The sequence below is a fragment of the Musa acuminata genome, chromosome BXJ3-3 (assembly GCF_036884655.1).
Source record: "Musa acuminata AAA Group cultivar baxijiao chromosome BXJ3-3, Cavendish_Baxijiao_AAA, whole genome shotgun sequence".
NCBI lineage: Eukaryota > Viridiplantae > Streptophyta > Magnoliopsida > Zingiberales > Musaceae > Musa > Musa acuminata.
Window position 1 is genome coordinate 15,440,500 of NC_088351.1, and position 21,794 is coordinate 15,462,293.

Sequence of the window (21,794 nt, forward strand, 5' to 3'; positions counted from 1 at the left end):
CTTTTTGTAAGTTATTTCATAATCAAATCCAAGAAGTTTTATTACCCTTTTTTGCTGCTCTGGGGATGATATTTTTTACTCCAAAAAGTACTTGAGGCTTTTATGGTCGGTTTTAATTTGAAATCGTCGGCCAATCAAGTAGGGTCTCCACCTTGTTGCTGCGCGTACAATGGCGAGCATCTCCTTATCATATGTTGACTTATTTTGATGGGAGGGAGATAATGCCTTGCTAGTGTATATGAGTGGTCGACCATCTTGCATGAGAATTGCTTCAATTCCGACTCCAGATGCGTCGGCCTCAATAATGAAGGGTCGGTTGAAATATGGTAGTGTTAGCATCGGCGTCGTCATCATGGCTGCCTTAAGTTTGTCGAAGGCAGCGGAGGCTCTTTCCGACCATTGGAAGACATCTTTTTTCAGTAAAGAAGTAAGTGGTGCACTGATCTCTCCATAGTTTTTCACGAACTTGCAGTAGTAGCCTGTTAAACCTAGAAAGCCATGTAGCAATTTTATGTTCCACGGGGTCAGCCAGTTTTGCATTGCTCCAATTTTGAAGGGGTCCACTATCACACCTTCCTCTGATATGATATGCCCAAGATATTCCACCTTCTTATGAAGAAAGCAAAAATTCATAGTGATTGTTGTGTGTTCAAAAGGTGGTTTTCGGTATGTCTTATTCGCATACTCATATTTGATGATACCCGGATCGACGGTTCAGCTTTGTGAATATTTGTGCTCCCTTAGTAACTCATCTACTACTGGAATAGGGTATTTATCCTTGATGGTTATGCCATTGAGAGCTCGGTAATCAACACATAATCGCCATATTCCATCCTTCTTTCGTATGAGGAGCACCGGTGAAGAGTAGGGGCTGCAACTCTGCCCAATAACTCCTGTTTTGACATCTCTTTTACAATCCTTTTAATTTCACCCTTCTGGAGATGTGGATATTGATAAGGCTGAGCATTTGCTGGAGATTTGCCTGGAAGAATCATTATACAATGATCATGCCAACGGGTAAGAGTTAGGTTGCGCGGTTCGTCAAATATATCTGAAAATTCAACAAGCAAAGGAAGTAGATTTGGATCTTCAAATTTTGTTGGCTCTCCCTTAGTTTGTTGCTCAAGTTATACCAAAAAGCCACTGCATGCTTTATGCAAAACCTTCTCCATTTGTTGTGTGCAAATCATCGTTACGTCGCCTTCACATTTCCCGTGCAGTATCACCTGTTTCTCCTTACTGTAAAATTTTATAATTAGTTGCATAAAATTCCAAAAAATATCACCTAATGTCATCAACCATTTAATTCTGAGTATGGCCTCATGATCATCAAGAGGGAGGAGGAAGAAATCTGTAATTATCTCTTGGTCCTACAACAACAGTTTCACCTGCGGGCACCTATAATCACACTTCAAAATTCGTCCGTTGGCGACCTTAACGACAAACCTGCTGCAATTCTCAATAGGTAAGTTTATATAGACAGCAACCTTACTGTTTAGGAAGTTATTAGTGCTGCCCGTGTCGATGAGAACAGTGATCGGTTGTTGTTTGAGAAGGCCTCCAACTTTCATCATTTGTGGGATTGAGTAGCCAACTAGTGTATATATCGAAACATTGGTCGATTGTGGCTCTTCTTCTGCATCTTCTTCTTCATGTTCAAGGCTCTCTTTTGGATGTTTAATGGCATCTTCTTCTATTGGTTCAATCATAAGAAGTCCCCTTTTATTACAGGGATGCTCACGGCTCCACGGCTCATCACAATGCCAACATAACCCCTTCGCATATCGCTCCCGAAGCTCTTCTCTTGTTAAACTCTTTGGTGTAGGGACTTGGTCGAAAGTAGGGGGGGCTAAGGGCTTCAATACTACTGGTTAAGGAGCGACCCTAGTCCTCCGAGCTTCATGGTTCAATTGCTCCTCTTGATGTCGTGCGAAAGAGATGGCTGCTATAAGCGTATACGGTTGTCGCGCTTTAACTTCTCCTCGGATCTCCGGCTTCAAGACCTCAATAAAGGTTCTCAATAGCTGTTTTTGATACCAATCATGAGTTTGATTAGATAACCTTTCAAACCTGGTTTGGTACTCCTGAATGACAGAGGTTTGTCGGATCTTTGCTAGTTGTCCGTCAATATTCTCGTAATCGGTTGGTCTGAAGCGGATCAGCAGTCCTTTTTTGAATTATCGCCATGAAAGGACTCCATAAGTATGTTCAAACCTGTCAAACCACTGTATAGCATCCCATTCAAGATATATAGCTGCAATTTTCACCATAGATGCATCCGCGATTTTATGGTACCGAAAATATCGCTCCGCGAGCGAGATCCAACCAATTGGGTCTCCTTCTTCCCATCTAGGAAAGTCCACTCTCATGCATGGATAGTTGGGGTTGGTCATAGAGCTTCCCCTCTCTTGGAAGTCATATCTTTGGGCTTGGTGTGATTGGGCAAAGCTCTCTCCTTGATATGATTTATTCGGGCTTAGTGGTCGGCCCAATCTGAGTTCGGTAAAGAGCGTTTGAATCTTATCCTCCATTCGTGCCTCCAAGGCATCGAATTTAGCATTGATTGCCTCCTTAGATGCTATAGTATATGCCTCCAAATCTATGATGTTAAGATCTCTCTTTTGTTGTTAGGTTAAAGGCATGTACAGGTTGAGAGAAGTGATGGTCGAAAGGGTTGGTGGATCGGTGGATGTAAGCTACGATTTAGGCTTGTTTTGTGGCAGTTTTGGGTGCAGTTTGAGGGTGTGGTTTAGTGAAGTTTAGGGTTGTGGATGAAAGTTTTGGATCTGTGGTAGATAGCAGCAAAGGTTTGATAGAAATCAGTGGAAGTTGCAGCAAGTATGTGCTGTCTTGTAAGAGTAGAATTGTCGTCGAAGAAACAATGGTTTCTCGATGTAATTTCTACCAAAAACTTAAGAGAATTGAGGAGGGAATTGATAGCAAAATCACAGATTATATAACAGCAAGGATGTCTAATTTAATCAAGAGAATTTCAGCAGTATAACAGCAAGAAAATTGGTGCAAGTTGTGATAGCAGAATTGTCGTCGAAAAATTTCAGCGGGTTACGATGAAAATTTGCAGTAACACAAAATTATTTTTAGAGATGAATTCCTTAGTATATCAATCTTAGATGGAAGCCAAGATAATCTATGAAGTGTATAAGAAATTTCATTCAAAAAAGATTGTAAATAGATGGGTTAAGGCAACAATATGCCGTTGAAATTTTCTGCAGCACAGATTTTTAAGAATAGCATATTGGACACAAATGATTAGTAGTTTATATTGAGAATTTTTAGATGAAACCAAAGGGAAATCCACTGATAGGAAGTGTCAAAGCTATCATAAAACTTTCGTAGAGATTTGGATAGAAACAATATAGTATCAAGATCAAACAAACAGTGCTATGCGGCTGAAATTTTACAGTACAAATTTTCAAGTATAGCAGATTAGACGTAAAAGATCAATGGTATTATTGATAATTTTTTGAAAAAACCAAAGGGAAATATGCTATTAGGAAGTGTCAAAGATGTCATAAAAATTTAATAGAAATTTGGATAGATAAAACATAGTAGCAAGATCAAACAGATGGTGCTATGCGGCTGGAATTTTGCAATGTATCTTTCGTCGTAGAGATGAAAACTTTGTGACGAAAGATTTATGCAGCAAAATAGGAACTATTTTTTTTTTTGGATTTTTGAATAAGGATAACTAAATTGCAGCAGCAGTAAGGTAGGAAACCAGAACCTGTTGCAATTCACGGGGAGATCAAAGGATGATCCGCGGTGGTGGAGATGATGGCGGAATTCAGTAACGATCTTTTAAGCAATTGTGGGAATTGCTTTGGATGGTTGTAGAGGATTGATGGATGGCTGTGGAAGGGCAGCGAGACGCCAAGAACGCTGCTCTGATACCAGGTGTTAGAACCCTTGCAGATTCTAAACTTGGGGTTGATCTCTTTAGGGGATCGGCCTCCTTGGAACTCTATAGGGGTTCCTCCCTCCAAGTTGCTGCTCAAAGGCTACAGAAAAGATTCATCTATTGCTTATGAAAATAGAAGGAATACATGGCTATTTATAGGGCTTCTAAACCATAACTCCTAATAGGACTCCTACTTAAGACTCTTAATTCTAACCAACTCCTAGTAGGACTCCTAGTCAAGACTCCTATTCCCTTACAACTCCTAATTCTTCTCTAAGAAAACACCTCCTACATGAATGCCCCTCTCAATTAGGACTCTCCTAGCTAGAGTCCTAACATAATGTTCGTCTCAATTAGGACTCTCCTAGCTAGAGTCCTAATAGTTTTACATTAATGTGCCTCTCAATTAGGACTCTCCAAGCTAGAGTCCTAACAGTTAATTTAAACAGAAGTCTTAATAGGCATTTAAACTCTAAATCATTCGATCTTAGTATCAAAATAAATATTTTTTTATCTACTTTCAAATGGAATAGGTCTTGTCTAAATCAGAGTTTATTACAAAATGTTATGACCGAAACATTGCAAAGAGGTCAGATTACCAAAAAAATACAGATTTATAGCTTTATATCAAAATGAAAGAAGGTCTAGTTCTCAGTTGAAATTTTTCAAATTTTGCAGAATAAAAATGGAAACAGAATTAAGGTTACTGTGAGTTGGGATTAGAACACTTGCCTTAAAATTATTTGAATCTCAAATGTGCGAAAATTGATGAAAAACCTCAAGCTCTTCTTCTTCTTCTTCTTCTTCTTCCCTTCTCTTCTCAAACTCACGATGGCTGCAACTCTTCAGGTTTGTTTTCTTTAATCTTTCATCTAATTATTTGGGTTTTGGCTAATGCAAAAGTTGCAAGGTGTCATGCATGCATGAAAGGGGCTTGGTGTCATCTTTAGAGCAAAGATAAGTGGCACCAAACTTAGGTTAGCAAGTGACACATGTCCACTATTTTCTTTTTAACTTAAATCTGAATCTTTCATAAATTATATCAAACTTCTAATATTTACTCTTAGGTCCCTAGCCATAAACTTTTCATATAATATTATTTAATATAAAATAATTATTAAATAATTCTTATTTTTATAAACAAACCTTTTACTATTTTTTTTTTTAAATGGGGGATGTTACAGCTAGGGCCGGCGGTGAAACCGACCCCAACTCACTCCCTTCCCCTCTCTACTCTTCCAAGCCTCCTCTATCCCCATTTCTCCCCTCATAGCATCCCAAATACCCCTCATTTCGGAGCAAAATATCAACAATCATTCCCTCTCTTGAAGATCTCACTAAGGTATTCTCTAAGAAGCCCTTAAACTCTTTTTTTATTCATTTACTCTTGCTGATCACTATTCTTTTAAACAACAGTAGTTATGGGATCTAAAAGATCCGCAAGGGACAAAGGACAGAGGAGTTTAGTAGAAGATTTTGATCTTACCCTTTTCGATTAAAAATACCATACTGAAAATTTTTCCTCTTTCGAACTTAGGAGTGTCAATAAGGGAAAATTGTTAGGACTCTAGCTAGGAGAGTCCTAATTAAGAGGGACATTCATGTAAAACTGTTAGGACTTTAGCTAGGAGAGTCCTAATTGAGAGGGACATTCTATTAGGACTATAGCAAGGAGAGTCCTAATTGAGAGGGACATTCTGTTAGGACTCTAGTTAGGAGAGTCCCAAAGGAGAGGGACATTCGTGTAGGAGGTTTTTTCTTAGAGAAGAATTAGGAGTTGTAAGGGAATAGGAGTCTTGAGTAGGAGTCCTATTAGGAGTTGGTTAGAAGTAAGAGTCTTAAGTAGGAGTCCTATTAGGAGTTAGGGTTTAGAAGCCCAATAAATAACCATGTATTCCTCCTCTTTTCTCAAGCAATAGATGAATCATTTCTGCAGCCTTTGAGCAGCAACTTGGAGGGAGGAACCCCTATAGAGTTCCAAGGAGGCCGATCCCCTAAAGAGATCAACCCCAAGTTTAGAATCTGCAAGGGTTCTAACACCTGGTATCAGAGCAGCGTTCTTGGCGTCTCGCTGCCCTTCCACAGCCATCCATCAATCCTCTACAACCATCCAAAGCAATTCCCACAATTGCTTAAAAGATCGTCACCAAATTCCATCATCATCTCCACCACCATGGATCATCCTTTGATCTCCCCGTGAATTGCAACAGGTTCTGGTTTCCTACCTTACTACTACTGCAATTTAGTTATCCTTATTCGAAAATCCAAAAAAAAATAAAAAATCATTCCTATATTGCTGCATAAACTTTTCGTCACAAAGTTTTCATCTCTACGACGAAAGATACATTGCAGAATTCCAGCCGCATAGCACCATCTGTTTGATCTTGCTATTGTGCTTTCTCTATCCAAATTTCTACGAAATTTTTATGACATCTTTGACACTTCTTAACAGTGGATTTCCCTTTGGTTTCATCAAAAAATTCTCAATATAAACTACTGATCTTTTATGTCCAATCTGCTGCACTTGAATTGCAGAATTCAAGCCGCATAGTACCATCCGTTTGATGTTGCTACTGTGCTTTTTCTATCCAAATTTCTATGAAATTTTTTATGACATCTTTGACACTTCCTAACAGTAGATTTCCGTTTGGTTTCATCGAAAAATTCTCAATATAAACTACTGATCTTTTATGTCCAATCTGCTGCACTTGAAAATCTATGCTGCAGAAAATTTCAGCTGCATATCATTGCCTTAACCCATCTATTTGTAATATTTTTGGATGAAATTTCTTATACACTTCATAGATCATCTTGGCTTCCATCTAAGATTGATCTATTCAGAAATTCATCTCAAAAAATGATTTTATGTTGCTGCAAATTTTCATCGTAACCCGCTGAAATTTTTCGACGATAATTCTGCAATTGCAAGTTGCACCAATTTCCTTGCTGTTATACTGCCGAAATTTTCTGGATTAAATTAGATATCCTTGCTGTCATATAAACCGTGATTTTCCTATCAATTCCCTCCTCAATTCTCCCAAGTTTTTGGTGGAAATTACATCGAGAAACCATTGTTTCTTCGACGAAAATTCTACTCTTACAAGACAGCACATACTTGCTGCAACTTCCACGGATTTCTGTCAAACCTTTGCTACCATCTACCATAGATCCAAAACTTTCATCCACAGCCCTAAAACTCTACTAAACCACACCCTCAAACTGCACCCAAAATAGCCACAAAACAAGCCTAAACCGCAGCCGACATCCACCAATCCACCAACACTTTCGACCATCACTTCTCTCAACCTATACATGCCTTTAACCCAACAGCAAAAGAGAGATCTTAACATCATTGATTTGGGGCCATATACTATAGCATCTAAGGAGGCAATCAATGCTAAATTCGAAGCCTTGGAGGCGCGAATGGAGGATAAGATTCGGACGCTCTTTACCGAACTCAGATTGGGCCGACCACTAAGCCCGAAAAAATCATATCAAGGAGAGAGCTTTGCCCAATCACACCAAGCCCGAAGAGATGACTTCCAAGGGAGGAGAGGCTCTATGACCGACCCCAACTATCCTTGCATGAGAGTGGACTTCCCTAGATGGGAAGAAGGAGACCCGATTGGTTGGATCTCACGCGCGGAGCGATATTTTCTGTACCACAAAATCGCAGATGCATCTATGGTGAAAATTGCAGCTATACATCTTGAAGGGGATGCTATACAATGGTTTAAATAGTTTGAACATACTTATGGAGTCCTTTCATGGCAACAATTCAAAGAAGGACTGCTGATCCGCTTCAGACCAACCGATTACGAGAATATTGACGAACAACAAGCAAAGATCCGACAAACCTCCACCATTAAGGAGTACCAAACCAGGTTTGAAAGGTTATCTAATCAAAATCATGATTGGTCTCAAAAACAGCTATTGAGGACCTTCATTGAGGGCTTGAAGCCGGAGATCCGATGAGAAGTTAAAGCGCGACAACCATACACGCTTATGGCAGCCATCTCTTTCGCACGACATCAAGAGAAGCAATTGAACCATGAAGCTCGAAGGTCTAGGGTCGCTCCTCAACTAGTAATATTGAAGCCCTCAGCCACTGTAATATCCCTCGCTTTTAAAAATTATTAATAAAGATTTATATGTAAATTGGAGGACCTATATGTAAATATAGAAATTACAAGAACTAAACTGCTAAGTTGCAAAAAAAAAAGAAAAAGAAAAGGGAAAACCGAAAATTCGGTATTATCCCACCGCCTCCCACGCACTCTGTTTCTTCCAGAAACAGAGAGAGAGCGGTGGGGCGTGAGGAGAAGAAGGAGAGTGGTAGAAGAAGAGAGGAAGAAGAGGGAGAAGAGAGAAGAAGAAGAAGAAGAAGAAGAAGAAGAAGAAGAAGAGGGAAAAGAAGAGAGGAGGAAGAAGAGGGAGTAGAGAAGAAGAAGAAGGAGAAGAAGAAGAAGAGGAGGTGGCTGTAGCGAGGGCTGCAGCGAGAAGCTGTGGGGCGTGGGGAGAAGAAGAGAGGAAGAAGAGGGAGAAGAGAAGAAGAAGAAGAAGAAGAAGAAGAGAAGAGGATAGCTGCGGCAAGGCTGCAGCGAGGAGGTGTGTGGGGTTGGGGAGGAAAAGGGAAGAGGAGAAGAAGAGGGAAAAGAGAGGGAAGAGGGAGAGGAGCGAGAGGTGGCAGCAGCTAGGGCTGCAGCACCTCTGTTTCCTGCAGGTGGAAACAGAGGAGAGGTGTGGGGCGTTCGAAGAGGAGAAGAAGAAGAAGAGGAAGAGAAGAGGAAGAGGAAGCAGGGGAAGAGGTTGTGATACCTCTGTTTCCTGCAGAGGAAACAGAGGAGAGGGTGTGGGTGACGTCGGGGAGAAGAAGGGGAGGAAGGAGAAGAAGAGAAGAAGAAGAAAGGAAGGAAAAGGAAGAGGAGAAGGGAAGAAAGTAGCTGCGGCTGCGGTTGTGGCAGCTGCAGCTGTGGCAGGGAAAGAAGAAGAGAAAGGAAGAAGGGGAGGAGAGGAAGAAGAGTAGGGGCTGCGGCTGCGGCGATGGCAGCTGCAGTTGGAAGAGAAGAAGGAGAGGAAGATGAGCAGGGGAGGAAGAAAAGGCTGTGGCCGTGGCTGAGGCTGCGACTGCAGCATGCAGCTGGGAAAGAAGAGAAGGAAAGGAAGAAGAAGAGAAAGGAAGAAGGGAAGGAGAGGAAGAAGAGAAGGGGCTGCGGCTGCGGCGATGGCAGCTGCAGTTGGAAGAGAAGAAGGAGAGGAAGATGAGCAGGGGAGGAAGAAAAGGCTGTGGCCGTGGCTGAGGCTGCGACTGCAGCATGCAGCTGGGAAAGAAGAGAAGGAAAGGAAGAAGAAGAGAAAGGAAGAAGGGAAGGAGAGGAAGAAGAGAAGGGGCTACGGCTGCGGCGATGGCAGCTGCAGTTGGAAGAGAAGAAGGAGAGGAAGATGAGCAGGGGAGGAAGAAGAGGCTGCGAGTGTGGTGGCTGCGGCCGTGGCTGCGACTCCGGCTGCGGCTGCAATGTTGGCTGCGGTAGCTGCGGCAGCGGTGGTGGCTGCAGTAGCTGCTTTTGGGAAAGAGAAAGAGTAGGAACGAGAGAAGGGAAGAAGGAAATAGTGCAGTGGAAGGGGGCTGCGGTTGTGACCGCAGTTGCGGTCGTGGCTGCGATTGTGGCAGCGGCAGCGACGGCGGCTGTGGCAGCTGCGTTTGGGAAAGAAAAAAAGAAGGAATGAGAGTAAGAGAGAGCAGGTGACTGTGCTTCGATGTTCGACACGTGATGTAGTTGCGAAGAAAGGAAGAAAACGGGAGCACAAAACGAAACAGAGAGAGGACACGGAGAAAAAGTAGAAGGATTTGGGCTGGCACCTTCTTTGGATCTTCGGATCGAAATCTTTGAAAGGCAAGTTTTCTGATTCTTCCTATTGCAAGTTTCCCGCTTGTTTCAATCCTTTCTATTGCAAGTTCCCTGTTCGTTTTTCCTATAATTGCTCTTATATGTCTTATTGCAAGTATCCTGATCTTTCCCCACTGCCATTTTTTATCTCTACATTTGCTTTGATTATGAGGAACCTTGAATTATACTAGCCTTGCATTTGTTATATCTCCTGTTTACATGTAACGATTCGAATCTGTGCAACTTTTGAGATTCTGATCTTTTGATACCGAACTGCCTATAAGACTTTGTGGTAACTCTGATTTGTTCAAAACTGATTTCATTGGAAACTAGACTCGTAGACCTTTCTTTGATATATGGATTGAAAGATCTGAAATCCAAACACCTGCCCAGTTATCTGTTGAATCTGACATTATGAATTCTGCCAACAGAGATTTTGTTCTATGACTCTTTCTTACCAAATTATTTGTAACTCTCTCTGTTGGACAGTTCAATTCATATGAAGTCTGTCTTATCTGAAAGTATTATCCAATGATTATTTCTGAGTAAATTGGAGCACAATTGATAGTTTGAATCATTTGTTCAATGTGTCTTCTGTATTCTGCCAGAAATCGAGCTTTGGTCGATTTCTCATATTCTGGTTTCATTCCTTTGGAAATTGATATCCTTTAGCCTTCTTATTCAATTGAGCTTTATATTACTACTTTGAATTCTTGTATGCTCTTGTCCTTAAAATTATTGCATTCTTGAAAACTGTTGTGTAACGTTTATGCTTTATCGTATTGACTCATATAGGCACATGTATATCCTATTGTTCCGCATTTGCTTTCGATATGTGCCTATTCCAGTTTCATTCCTTTGGACATTGAATTCATCAAATCTTCTTATTGAATTGAGTTATTTGTGATTGCTTGGATTCCATATGTGCCCTTGCTTTCAATTCCCTTCAAATCTGAATATTTTGTGAGAGATTTGTTCCTTGCATCACATTGTTTTTGAAAAGGCAAATGTACGTTTGGTTGTTCCGCGTGTGCTTCCGTTATATGCTGCAATTTGTTGAAACTGCCTTCTTGTACTCTGGTGTGTGGGATTGTCTGGACCTTTGCCAGAAATGGTAAAGGGTATGCGCTGATTTGCCCGCTATGTGGGGTCCCGCTACGTGGGATATTCTGGTATGCGCTTATTTGCCCGCTATGTGGGGTCCCGCTATGTGGGATATTGCTTAGAGCCTGCGATGCTCTGCCGGCCCCCTTTGACTTCACCTAGACGTGGGTGGATGGAGCTCCCAGACGTGGGAGACTTTTGTCAGGTGGTCATTCAGAAATGGATGAATCACATTCTGACTGAGATCCCACTACACCTTCTGTATGTTTGATATGATATCCAGAGCTTTGGTTATGTGTTTCTGTACATGCTTTGGATAAGATTGATATGTTTGCAACGTCAAAGACGACGTTTGAGCTTCTGTATGATATTTGTTTTCGATATGCTCTGAAATGCTTCATTCACTGATGATATGCTTCGAAATGTTCCATATGCCGTTGATATGCTCCGGAATATTTCATATGCCATTGATATGCTCCAATTACTCTGTGCTCCATTTGCTATGAACTGATATGTTCTGAAATGTCCTATCTGCCATTGATATGTTCCAATTACTCTGTGCTCCATTTGCTATGAACTGATATGTTCTGAAATGTCCTATCTGCCATTGATATGTTCCAATTACTTTGTGCTCCATTTGTTATGAACAGATATGTTCTGAAATGTCCTATCTGCCATTGATATGTTCCAATTACTCTATGCCCCATTCGTTATGGATCAAATATGTTTTTGAATGACATGATACGTATGATTTGGTATCTATTGAGATGGTATCCTTGAGAATTCTTGTATTCTGCCTTGCATTATGATACCTTACTCGTTTGAAACCGTTCCTTTTGTTCTGAATATGCTTTGTCACTTGCTGAGCCGTTTTTGGCTCACTCCGTTGTTATATAAATCTTTCAGGTCAGCTTGTCACTCTTCGAGATGTTTGATTTGGGCTGAGGCAGTGGATAGCTATTCAGAATAATGGGCAAGTCTGGTTGGTTATTACGATATTGTTGTATAAGTATGTCTTGTATGTAATGAAATGTTGTCGATGAACCGAAATGGATATACTGTGTCAAAGTGTTAGGAGATCTCTCTTATTTGGAATTTCAGAATGTTAAGTCTAATTTATGGTGATATGAACTTGTGGTGAATAGTTGGAGATCTGATTGTATAATTTATTTAGCTTGTGGATTTATAAATGTTGTTCATGTTTGTCAAGTTGGCTTGGGTTGCCATAAATGTGAATTATCGAGTGATGTGATATATGATTATAAACTGCACAGGTTTTATGGATGTGAATATGAATAGAATGTTTTCAGTGTCCTCAAACGTTAGTTTGGATCCTGGATTGGTCTGTGACGAAAATTTTAAAAATCATGGATATTTTGAGGGGCGTGACAGAGGTGGTATCAGAGCGTTGTTTGAGGATTACTGAAATATTTGATATGTTGACATGCAAAATATATTGAGGTCTAATGAAACTATAGTGATTGGTGGAAATTTTCTTTGATGTATTTTAGGAATCTTGGATGACGATGACATTTAGTCCTCCTACTTCATCTGATTTTGATTAATTAAGTGGGATGAAAGGGGTAATCGGGGATATTGAATCAGAGTGGCGCAGCGGAAGCATGGTGGACCTAATTTCATTGGTGGTAGAAAAATGAATGATGCAAACAGAGAAGATATTTGATGTACAAAATTGTTTTGATGATCAAAAGATTTCTTTTGCCACCTTATATTGGAAGTAGAGGCTGATTATTATTGGCAACAATGAAAAGAATTTTTGGAGATCAGTGACAAGAATGATAAGGACAAGTTTACCAATAAGAATATGATTGGAAATGAATCAGAAAGTAATGACAAGAGGGTCAAGACATTTGGATTTGAAAAGGAAAGTCACCACCAAAGACTTAATCATGTGTGAATTACAAGTTAAATTATGAAACAAGTTTGTGTTTTCGGGTGATTGGAGTCTATTTTGTTTGTAGAAAGTTGGATCATAAAATAAAAGTTTGCCCTTTGAACAAGAAGAAAGAGTCACTGCCTCCTAAATCATCAGCCCATGTAAGAGTGTATGCTATCACTAAATATGATTCTGAAACTTCTGAATTAGTGGTCAAAGGTATTATGCATGTTTATGAAAGAATGCAAATATTTGTTTGACCATGGGTCCCATCTATGATTTGATTCGGAATATTCTGCCTATCACTTGGGTATTCAACCTAGACCACTACATTATGTGCTATATGTAAATACGATCATTGGAGATTCTTTGATAACGAACTTGAATCTGGTCCTCTTGTCTGATTTTTGTTGGAGAACTTGAACTTTTGCTGATTTAGTTCTCCTAGAGATTTGGAGTTATGATATTATACTTGGTATGGATTGGCCATCTTCTTATCATACCAGTATGGATTGATATATAACAAATGATCACTTTTTGTATATTTGATCAGTCGATCTTTTACTTTGAGAGTATGGGACATGATTTATCTCCTTGCCTAATGTATCCAGGATGACTTGCTTGGATTACCTCCAAATGTGATTTTGCTTTTGATTTGGTCCTTGGGATAATCCCAATATCTAAGCCTCTCTACAGAAAGATATCATTTGAGTAAGTGGAATTGGAAAAGCAACTACAAGGATTGTTAAATGAGGATTTTATTTGGCTTAATATTTCATCATGAGGTGCTCCGGTGTTAGTTAAAAGAAATGTATGGAACATTGAGGCTTTGTAATGATTATAGACAGTTGAATTAGGTGACCATCAAAAACGAGTATTTTCTGAAGTCACGACTTGCTCGATTAATTACAGGGTACGTAAGTATTTTTAGAAATTGATTGAAGGTCGGGTTACCGTCTATTGAGGATCAAGGAGGAGAATATTTCGGTCACTCGTGGATAATTATGTAATTGTATTGTATTGATGAAACTATTTAAGAGTAGGAGGAGGAAATAAAGATATCATAATCCTCATCTTTTCATCGATTGAGCTATGATCAATTTAGAGGACTAAATTTTCTTTTAAGGGGGGGAGAGTGTAATATCCCTCGCTTTTAAAAATTATTAATAAAGATTTATATGTAAATTGGAGGACCTATATGTAAATATAGAAATTACAAGAACTAAACTGCTAAGTTGCAAAAAAAAAAGAAAAAGAAAAGGGAAAACCGAAAATTCGGTATTATCCCACCGCCTCCCACGCACTCTGTTTCTTCCAGAAACAGAGAGAGAGCGGTGGGGCGTGAGGAGAAGAAGGAGAGTGGTAGAAGAAGAGAGGAAGAAGAGGGAGAAGAGAGAAGAAGAAGAAGAAGAAGAAGAAGAAGAAGAAGAGGGAAAAGAAGAGAGGAGGAAGAAGAGGGAGTAGAGAAGAAGAAGAAGGAGAAGAAGAAGAAGAGGAGGTGGCTGCAGCGAGGGCTGCAGCGAGAAGCTGTGGGGCGTGGGGAGAAGAAGAGAGGAAGAAGAGGGAGAAGAGAAGAAGAAGAAGAAGAAGAAGAGAAGAGGATAGCTGCGGCAAGGCTGCAGCGAGGAGGTGTGTGGGGTTGGGGAGGAAAAGGGAAGAGGAGAAGAAGAGGGAAAAGAGAGGGAAGAGGGAGAGGAGCGAGAGGTGGCAGCAGCTAGGGCTGCAGCACCTCTGTTTCCTGCAGGTGGAAACAGAGGAGAGGTGTGGGGCGTTCGAAGAGGAGAAGAAGAAGAAGAGGAAGAGAAGAGGAAGAGGAAGCAGGGGAAGAGGTTGTGATACCTCTGTTTCCTGCAGAGGAAACAGAGGAGAGGGTGTGGGTGACGTCGGGGAGAAGAAGGGGAGGAAGGAGAAGAAGAGAAGAAGAAGAAAGGAAGGAAAAGGAAGAGGAGAAGGGAAGAAAGTAGCTGCGGCTGCGGTTGTGGCAGCTGCAGCTGTGGCAGGGAAAGAAGAAGAGAAAGGAAGAAGGGGAGGAGAGGAAGAAGAGTAGGGGCTGCGGCTGCGGCGATGGCAGCTGCAGTTGGAAGAGAAGAAGGAGAGGAAGATGAGCAGGGGAGGAAGAAAAGGCTGTGGCCGTGGCTGAGGCTGCGACTGCAGCATGCAGCTGGGAAAGAAGAGAAGGAAAGGAAGAAGAAGAGAAAGGAAGAAGGGAAGGAGAGGAAGAAGAGAAGGGGCTGCGGCTGCGGCGATGGCAGCTGCAGTTGGAAGAGAAGAAGGAGAGGAAGATGAGCAGGGGAGGAAGAAAAGGCTGTGGCCGTGGCTGAGGCTGCGACTGCAGCATGCAGCTGGGAAAGAAGAGAAGGAAAGGAAGAAGAAGAGAAAGGAAGAAGGGAAGGAGAGGAAGAAGAGAAGGGGCTACGGCTGCGGCGATGGCAGCTGCAGTTGGAAGAGAAGAAGGAGAGGAAGATGAGCAGGGGAGGAAGAAGAGGCTGCGAGTGTGGTGGCTGCGGCCGTGGCTGCGACTCCGGCTGCGGCTGCAATGTTGGCTGCGGTAGCTGCGGCAGCGGTGGTGGCTGCAGTAGCTGCTTTTGGGAAAGAGAAAGAGTAGGAACGAGAGAAGGGAAGAAGGAAATAGTGCAGTGGAAGGGGGCTGCGGTTGTGACCGCAGTTGCGGTCGTGGCTGCGATTGTGGCAGCGGCAGCGACGGCGGCTGTGGCAGCTGCGTTTGGGAAAGAAAAAAAGAAGGAATGAGAGTAAGAGAGAGCAGGTGACTGTGCTTCGATGTTCGACACGTGATGTAGTTGCGAAGAAAGGAAGAAAACGGGAGCACAAAACGAAACAGAGAGAGGACACGGAGAAAAAGTAGAAGGATTTGGGCTGGCACCTTCTTTGGATCTTCGGATCGAAATCTTTGAAAGGCAAGTTTTCTGATTCTTCCTATTGCAAGTTTCCCGCTTGTTTCAATCCTTTCTATTGCAAGTTCCCTGTTCGTTTTTCCTATAATTGCTCTTATATGTCTTATTGCAAGTATCCTGATCTTTCCCCACTGCCATTTTTTATCTCTACATTTGCTTTGATTATGAGGAACCTTGAATTATACTAGCCTTGCATTTGTTATATCTCCTGTTTACATGTAACGATTCGAATCTGTGCAACTTTTGAGATTCTGATCTTTTGATACCGAACTGCCTATAAGACTTTGTGGTAACTCTGATTTGTTCAAAACTGATTTCATTGGAAACTAGACTCGTAGACCTTTCTTTGATATATGGATTGAAAGATCTGAAATCCAAACACCTGCCCAGTTATCTGTTGAATCTGACATTATGAATTCTGCCAACAGAGATTTTGTTCTATGACTCTTGCTTACCAAATTATTTGTAACTCTCTCTGTTGGACAGTTCAATTCATATGAAGTCTGTCTTATCTGAAAGTATTATCCAATGATTATTTCTGAGTAAATTGGAGCACAATTGATAGTTTGAATCATTTGTTCAATGTGTCTTCTGTATTCTGCCAGAAATCGAGCTTTGGTCGATTTCTCATATTCTGGTTTCATTCCTTTGGAAATTGATATCCTTTAGCCTTCTTATTCAATTGAGCTTTATATTACTACTTTGAATTCTTGTATGCTCTTGTCCTTAAAATTATTGCATTCTTGAAAACTGTTGTGTAACGTTTATGCTTTATCGTATTGACTCATATAGGCACATGTATATCCTATTGTTCCGCATTTGCTTTCGATATGTGCCTATTCCAGTTTCATTCCTTTGGACATTGAATTCATCAAATCTTCTTATTGAATTGAGTTATTTGTGATTGCTTGGATTCCATATGTGCCCTTGCTTTCAATTCCCTTCAAATCTGAATATTTTGTGAGAGATTTGTTCCTTGCATCACATTGTTTTTGAAAAGGCAAATGTACGTTTGGTTGTTCCGCGTGTGCTTCCGTTATATGCTGCAATTTGTTGAAACTGCCTTCTTGTACTCTGGTGTGTGGGATTGTCTGGACCTTTGCCAGAAATGGTAAAGGGTATGCGCTGATTTGCCCGCTATGTGGGGTCCCGCTACGTGGGATATTCTGGTATGCGCTTATTTGCCCGCTATGTGGGGTCCCGCTATGTGGGATATTGCTTAGAGCCTGCGATGCTCTGCCGGCCCCCTTTGACTTCACCTAGACGTGGGTGGATGGAGCTCCCAGACGTGGGAGACTTTTGTCAGGTGGTCATTCAGAAATGGATGAATCACATTCTGACTGAGATCCCACTACACCTTCTGTATGTTTGATATGATATCCAGAGCTTTGGTTATGTGTTTCTGTACATGCTTTGGATAAGATTGATATGTTTGCAACGTCAAAGACGACGTTTGAGCTTCTGTATGATATTTGTTTTCGATATGCTCTGAAATGCTTCATTCACTGATGATATGCTTCGAAATGTTCCATATGCCGTTGATATGCTCCGGAATATTTCATATGCCATTGATATGCTCCAATTACTCTGTGCTCCATTTGCTATGAACTGATATGTTCTGAAATGTCCTATCTGCCATTGATATGTTCCAATTACTCTGTGCTCCATTTGCTATGAACTGATATGTTCTGAAATGTCCTATCTGCCATTGATATGTTCCAATTACTTTGTGCTCCATTTGTTATGAACAGATATGTTCTGAAATGTCCTATCTGCCATTGATATGTTCCAATTACTCTATGCCCCATTCGTTATGGATCAAATATGTTTTTGAATGACATGATACGTATGATTTGGTATCTATTGAGATGGTATCCTTGAGAATTCTTGTATTCTGCCTTGCATTATGATACCTTACTCGTTTGAAACCGTTCCTTTTGTTCTGAATATGCTTTGTCACTTGCTGAGCCGTTTTTGGCTCACTCCGTTGTTATATAAATCTTTCAGGTCAGCTTGTCACTCTTCGAGATGTTTGATTTGGGCTGAGGCAGTGGATAGCTATTCAGAATAATGGGCAAGTCTGGTTGGTTATTACGATATTGTTGTATAAGTATGTCTTGTATGTAATGAAATGTTGTCGATGAACCGAAATGGATATACTGTGTCAAAGTGTTAGGAGATCTCTCTTATTTGGAATTTCAGAATGTTAAGTCTAATTTATGGTGATATGAACTTGTGGTGAATAGTTGGAGATCTGATTGTATAATTTATTTAGCTTGTGGATTTATAAATGTTGTTCATGTTTGTCAAGTTGGCTTGGGTTGCCATAAATGTGAATTATCGAGTGATGTGATATATGATTATAAACTGCACAGGTTTTATGGATGTGAATATGAATAGAATGTTTTCAGTGTCCTCAAACGTTAGTTTGGATCCTGGATTGGTCTGTGACGAAAATTTTAAAAATCATGGATATTTTGAGGGGCGTGACAGAGGTGGTATCAGAGCGTTGTTTGAGGATTACTGAAATATTTGATATGTTGACATGCAAAATATATTGAGGTCTAATGAAACTATAGTGATTGGTGGAAATTTTCTTTGATGTATTTTAGGAATCTTGGATGACGATGACATTTAGTCCTCCTACTTCATCTGATTTTGATTAATTAAGTGGGATGAAAGGGGTAATCGGGGATATTGAATCAGAGTGGCGCAGCGGAAGCATGGTGGACCTAATTTCATTGGTGGTAGAAAAATGAATGATGCAAACAGAGAAGATATTTGATGTACAAAATTGTTTTGATGATCAAAAGATTTCTTTTGCCACCTTATATTGGAAGTAGAGGCTGATTATTATTGGCAACAATGAAAAGAATTTTTGGAGATCAGTGACAAGAATGATAAGGACAAGTTTACCAATAAGAATATGATTGGAAATGAATCAGAAAGTAATGACAAGAGGGTCAAGACATTTGGATTTGAAAAGGAAAGTCACCACCAAAGACTTAATCATGTGTGAATTACAAGTTAAATTATGAAACAAGTTTGTGTTTTCGGGTGATTGGAGTCTATTTTGTTTGTAGAAAGTTGGATCATAAAATAAAAGTTTGCCCTTTGAACAAGAAGAAAGAGTCACTGCCTCCTAAATCATCAGCCCATGTAAGAGTGTATGCTATCACTAAATATGATTCTGAAACTTCTGAATTAGTGGTCAAAGGTATTATGCATGTTTATGAAAGAATGCAAATATTTGTTTGACCATGGGTCCCATCTATGATTTGATTCGGAATATTCTGCCTATCACTTGGGTATTCAACCTAGACCACTACATTATGTGCTATATGTAAATACGATCATTGGAGATTCTTTGATAACGAACTTGAATCTGGTCCTCTTGTCTGATTTTTGTTGGAGAACTTGAACTTTTGCTGATTTAGTTCTCCTAGAGATTTGGAGTTATGATATTATACTTGGTATGGATTGGCCATCTTCTTATCATACCAGTATGGATTGATATATAACAAATGATCACTTTTTGTATATTTGATCAGTCGATCTTTTACTTTGAGAGTATGGGACATGATTTATCTCCTTGCCTAATGTATCCAGGATGACTTGCTTGGATTACCTCCAAATGTGATTTTGCTTTTGATTTGGTCCTTGGGATAATCCCAATATCTAAGCCTCTCTACAGAAAGATATCATTTGAGTAAGTGGAATTGGAAAAGCAACTACAAGGATTGTTAAATGAGGATTTTATTTGGCTTAATATTTCATCATGAGGTGCTCCGGTGTTAGTTAAAAGAAATGTATGGAACATTGAGGCTTTGTAATGATTATAGACAGTTGAATTAGGTGACCATCAAAAACGAGTATTTTCTGAAGTCACGACTTGCTCGATTAATTACAGGGTACGTAAGTATTTTTAGAAATTGATTGAAGGTCGGGTTACCGTCTATTGAGGATCAAGGAGGAGAATATTTCGGTCACTCGTGGATAATTATGTAATTGTATTGTATTGATGAAACTATTTAAGAGTAGGAGGAGGAAATAAAGATATCATAATCCTCATCTTTTCATCGATTGAGCTATGATCAATTTAGAGGACTAAATTTTCTTTTAAGGGGGGGAGAGTGTAATATCCCTCGCTTTTAAAAATTATTAATAAAGATTTATATGTAAATTGGAGGACCTATATGTAAATATAGAAATTACAAGAACTAAACTGCTAAGTTGCAAAAAAAAAAGAAAAAGAAAAGGGAAAACCGAAAATTCGGTATTATCCCACCGCCTCCCACGCACTCTGTTTCTTCCAGAAACAGAGAGAGAGCGGTGGGGCGTGAGGAGAAGAAGGAGAGTGGTAGAAGAAGAGAGGAAGAAGAGGGAGAAGAGAGAAGAAGAAGAAGAAGAAGAAGAAGAAGAAGAAGAGGGAAAAGAAGAGAGGAGGAAGAAGAGGGAGTAGAGAAGAAGAAGAAGGAGAAGAAGAAGAAGAGGAGGTGGCTGCAGCGAGGGCTGCAGCGAGAAGCTGTGGGGCGTGGGGAGAAGAAGAGAGGAAGAAGAGGGAGAAGAGAAGAAGAAGAAGAAGAAGAAGAGAAGAGGATAGCTGCGGCAAGGCTGCAGCGAGGAGGTGTGTGGGGTTGGGGAGGAAAAGGGAAGAGGAGAAGAAGAGGGAAAAGAGAGGGAAGAGGGAGAGGAGCGAGAGGTGGCAGCAGCTAGGGCTGCAGCACCTCTGTTTCCTGCAGGTGGAAACAGAGGAGAGGTGTGGGGCGTTCGAAGAGGAGAAGAAGAAGAAGAGGAAGAGAAGAGGAAGAGGAAGCAGGGGAAGAGGTTGTGATACCTCTGTTTCCTGCAGAGGAAACAGAGGAGAGGGTGTGGGTGACGTCGGGGAGAAGAAGGGGAGGAAGGAGAAGAAGAGAAGAAGAAGAAAGGAAGGAAAAGGAAGAGGAGAAGGGAAGAAAGTAGCTGCGGCTGCGGTTGTGGCAGCTGCAGCTGTGGCAGGGAAAGAAGAAGAGAAAGGAAGAAGGGGAGGAGAGGAAGAAGAGTAGGGGCTGCGGCTGCGGCGATGGCAGCTGCAGTTGGAAGAGAAGAAGGAGAGGAAGATGAGCAGGGGAGGAAGAAAAGGCTGTGGCCGTGGCTGAGGCTGCGACTGCAGCATGCAGCTGGGAAAGAAGAGAAGGAAAGGAAGAAGAAGAGAAAGGAAGAAGGGAAGGAGAGGAAGAAGAGAAGGGGCTGCGGCTGCGGCGATGGCAGCTGCAGTTGGAAGAGAAGAAGGAGAGGAAGATGAGCAGGGGAGGAAGAAAAGGCTGTGGCCGTGGCTGAGGCTGCGACTGCAGCATGCAGCTGGGAAAGAAGAGAAGGAAAGGAAGAAGAAGAGAAAGGAAGAAGGGAAGGAGAGGAAGAAGAGAAGGGGCTACGGCTGCGGCGATGGCAGCTGCAGTTGGAAGAGAAGAAGGAGAGGAAGATGAGCAGGGGAGGAAGAAGAGGCTGCGAGTGTGGTGGCTGCGGCCGTGGCTGCGACTCCGGCTGCGGCTGCAACGTTGGCTGCGGTAGCTGCGGCAGCGGTGGTGGCTGCAGTAGCTGCTTTTGGGAAAGAGAAAGAGTAGGAACGAGAGAAGGGAAGAAGGAAATAGTGCAGTGGAAGGGGGCTGCGGTTGTGACCGCAGTTGCGGTCGTGGCTGCGATTGTGGCAGCGGCAGCGACGGCGGCTGTGGCAGCTGCGTTTGGGAAAGAAAAAAAGAAGGAATGAGAGTAAGAGAGAGCAGGTGACTGTGCTTCGATGTTCGACACGTGATGTAGTTGCGAAGAAAGGAAGAAAACGGGAGCACAAAACGAAACAGAGAGAGGACACGGAGAAAAAGTAGAAGGATTTGGGCTGGCACCTTCTTTGGATCTTCGGATCGAAATCTTTGAAAGGCAAGTTTTCTGATTCTTCCTATTGCAAGTTTCCCGCTTGTTTCAATCCTTTCTATTGCAAGTTCCCTGTTCGTTTTTCCTATAATTGCTCTTATATGTCTTATTGCAAGTATCCTGATCTTTCCCCACTGCCATTTTTTATCTCTACATTTGCTTTGATT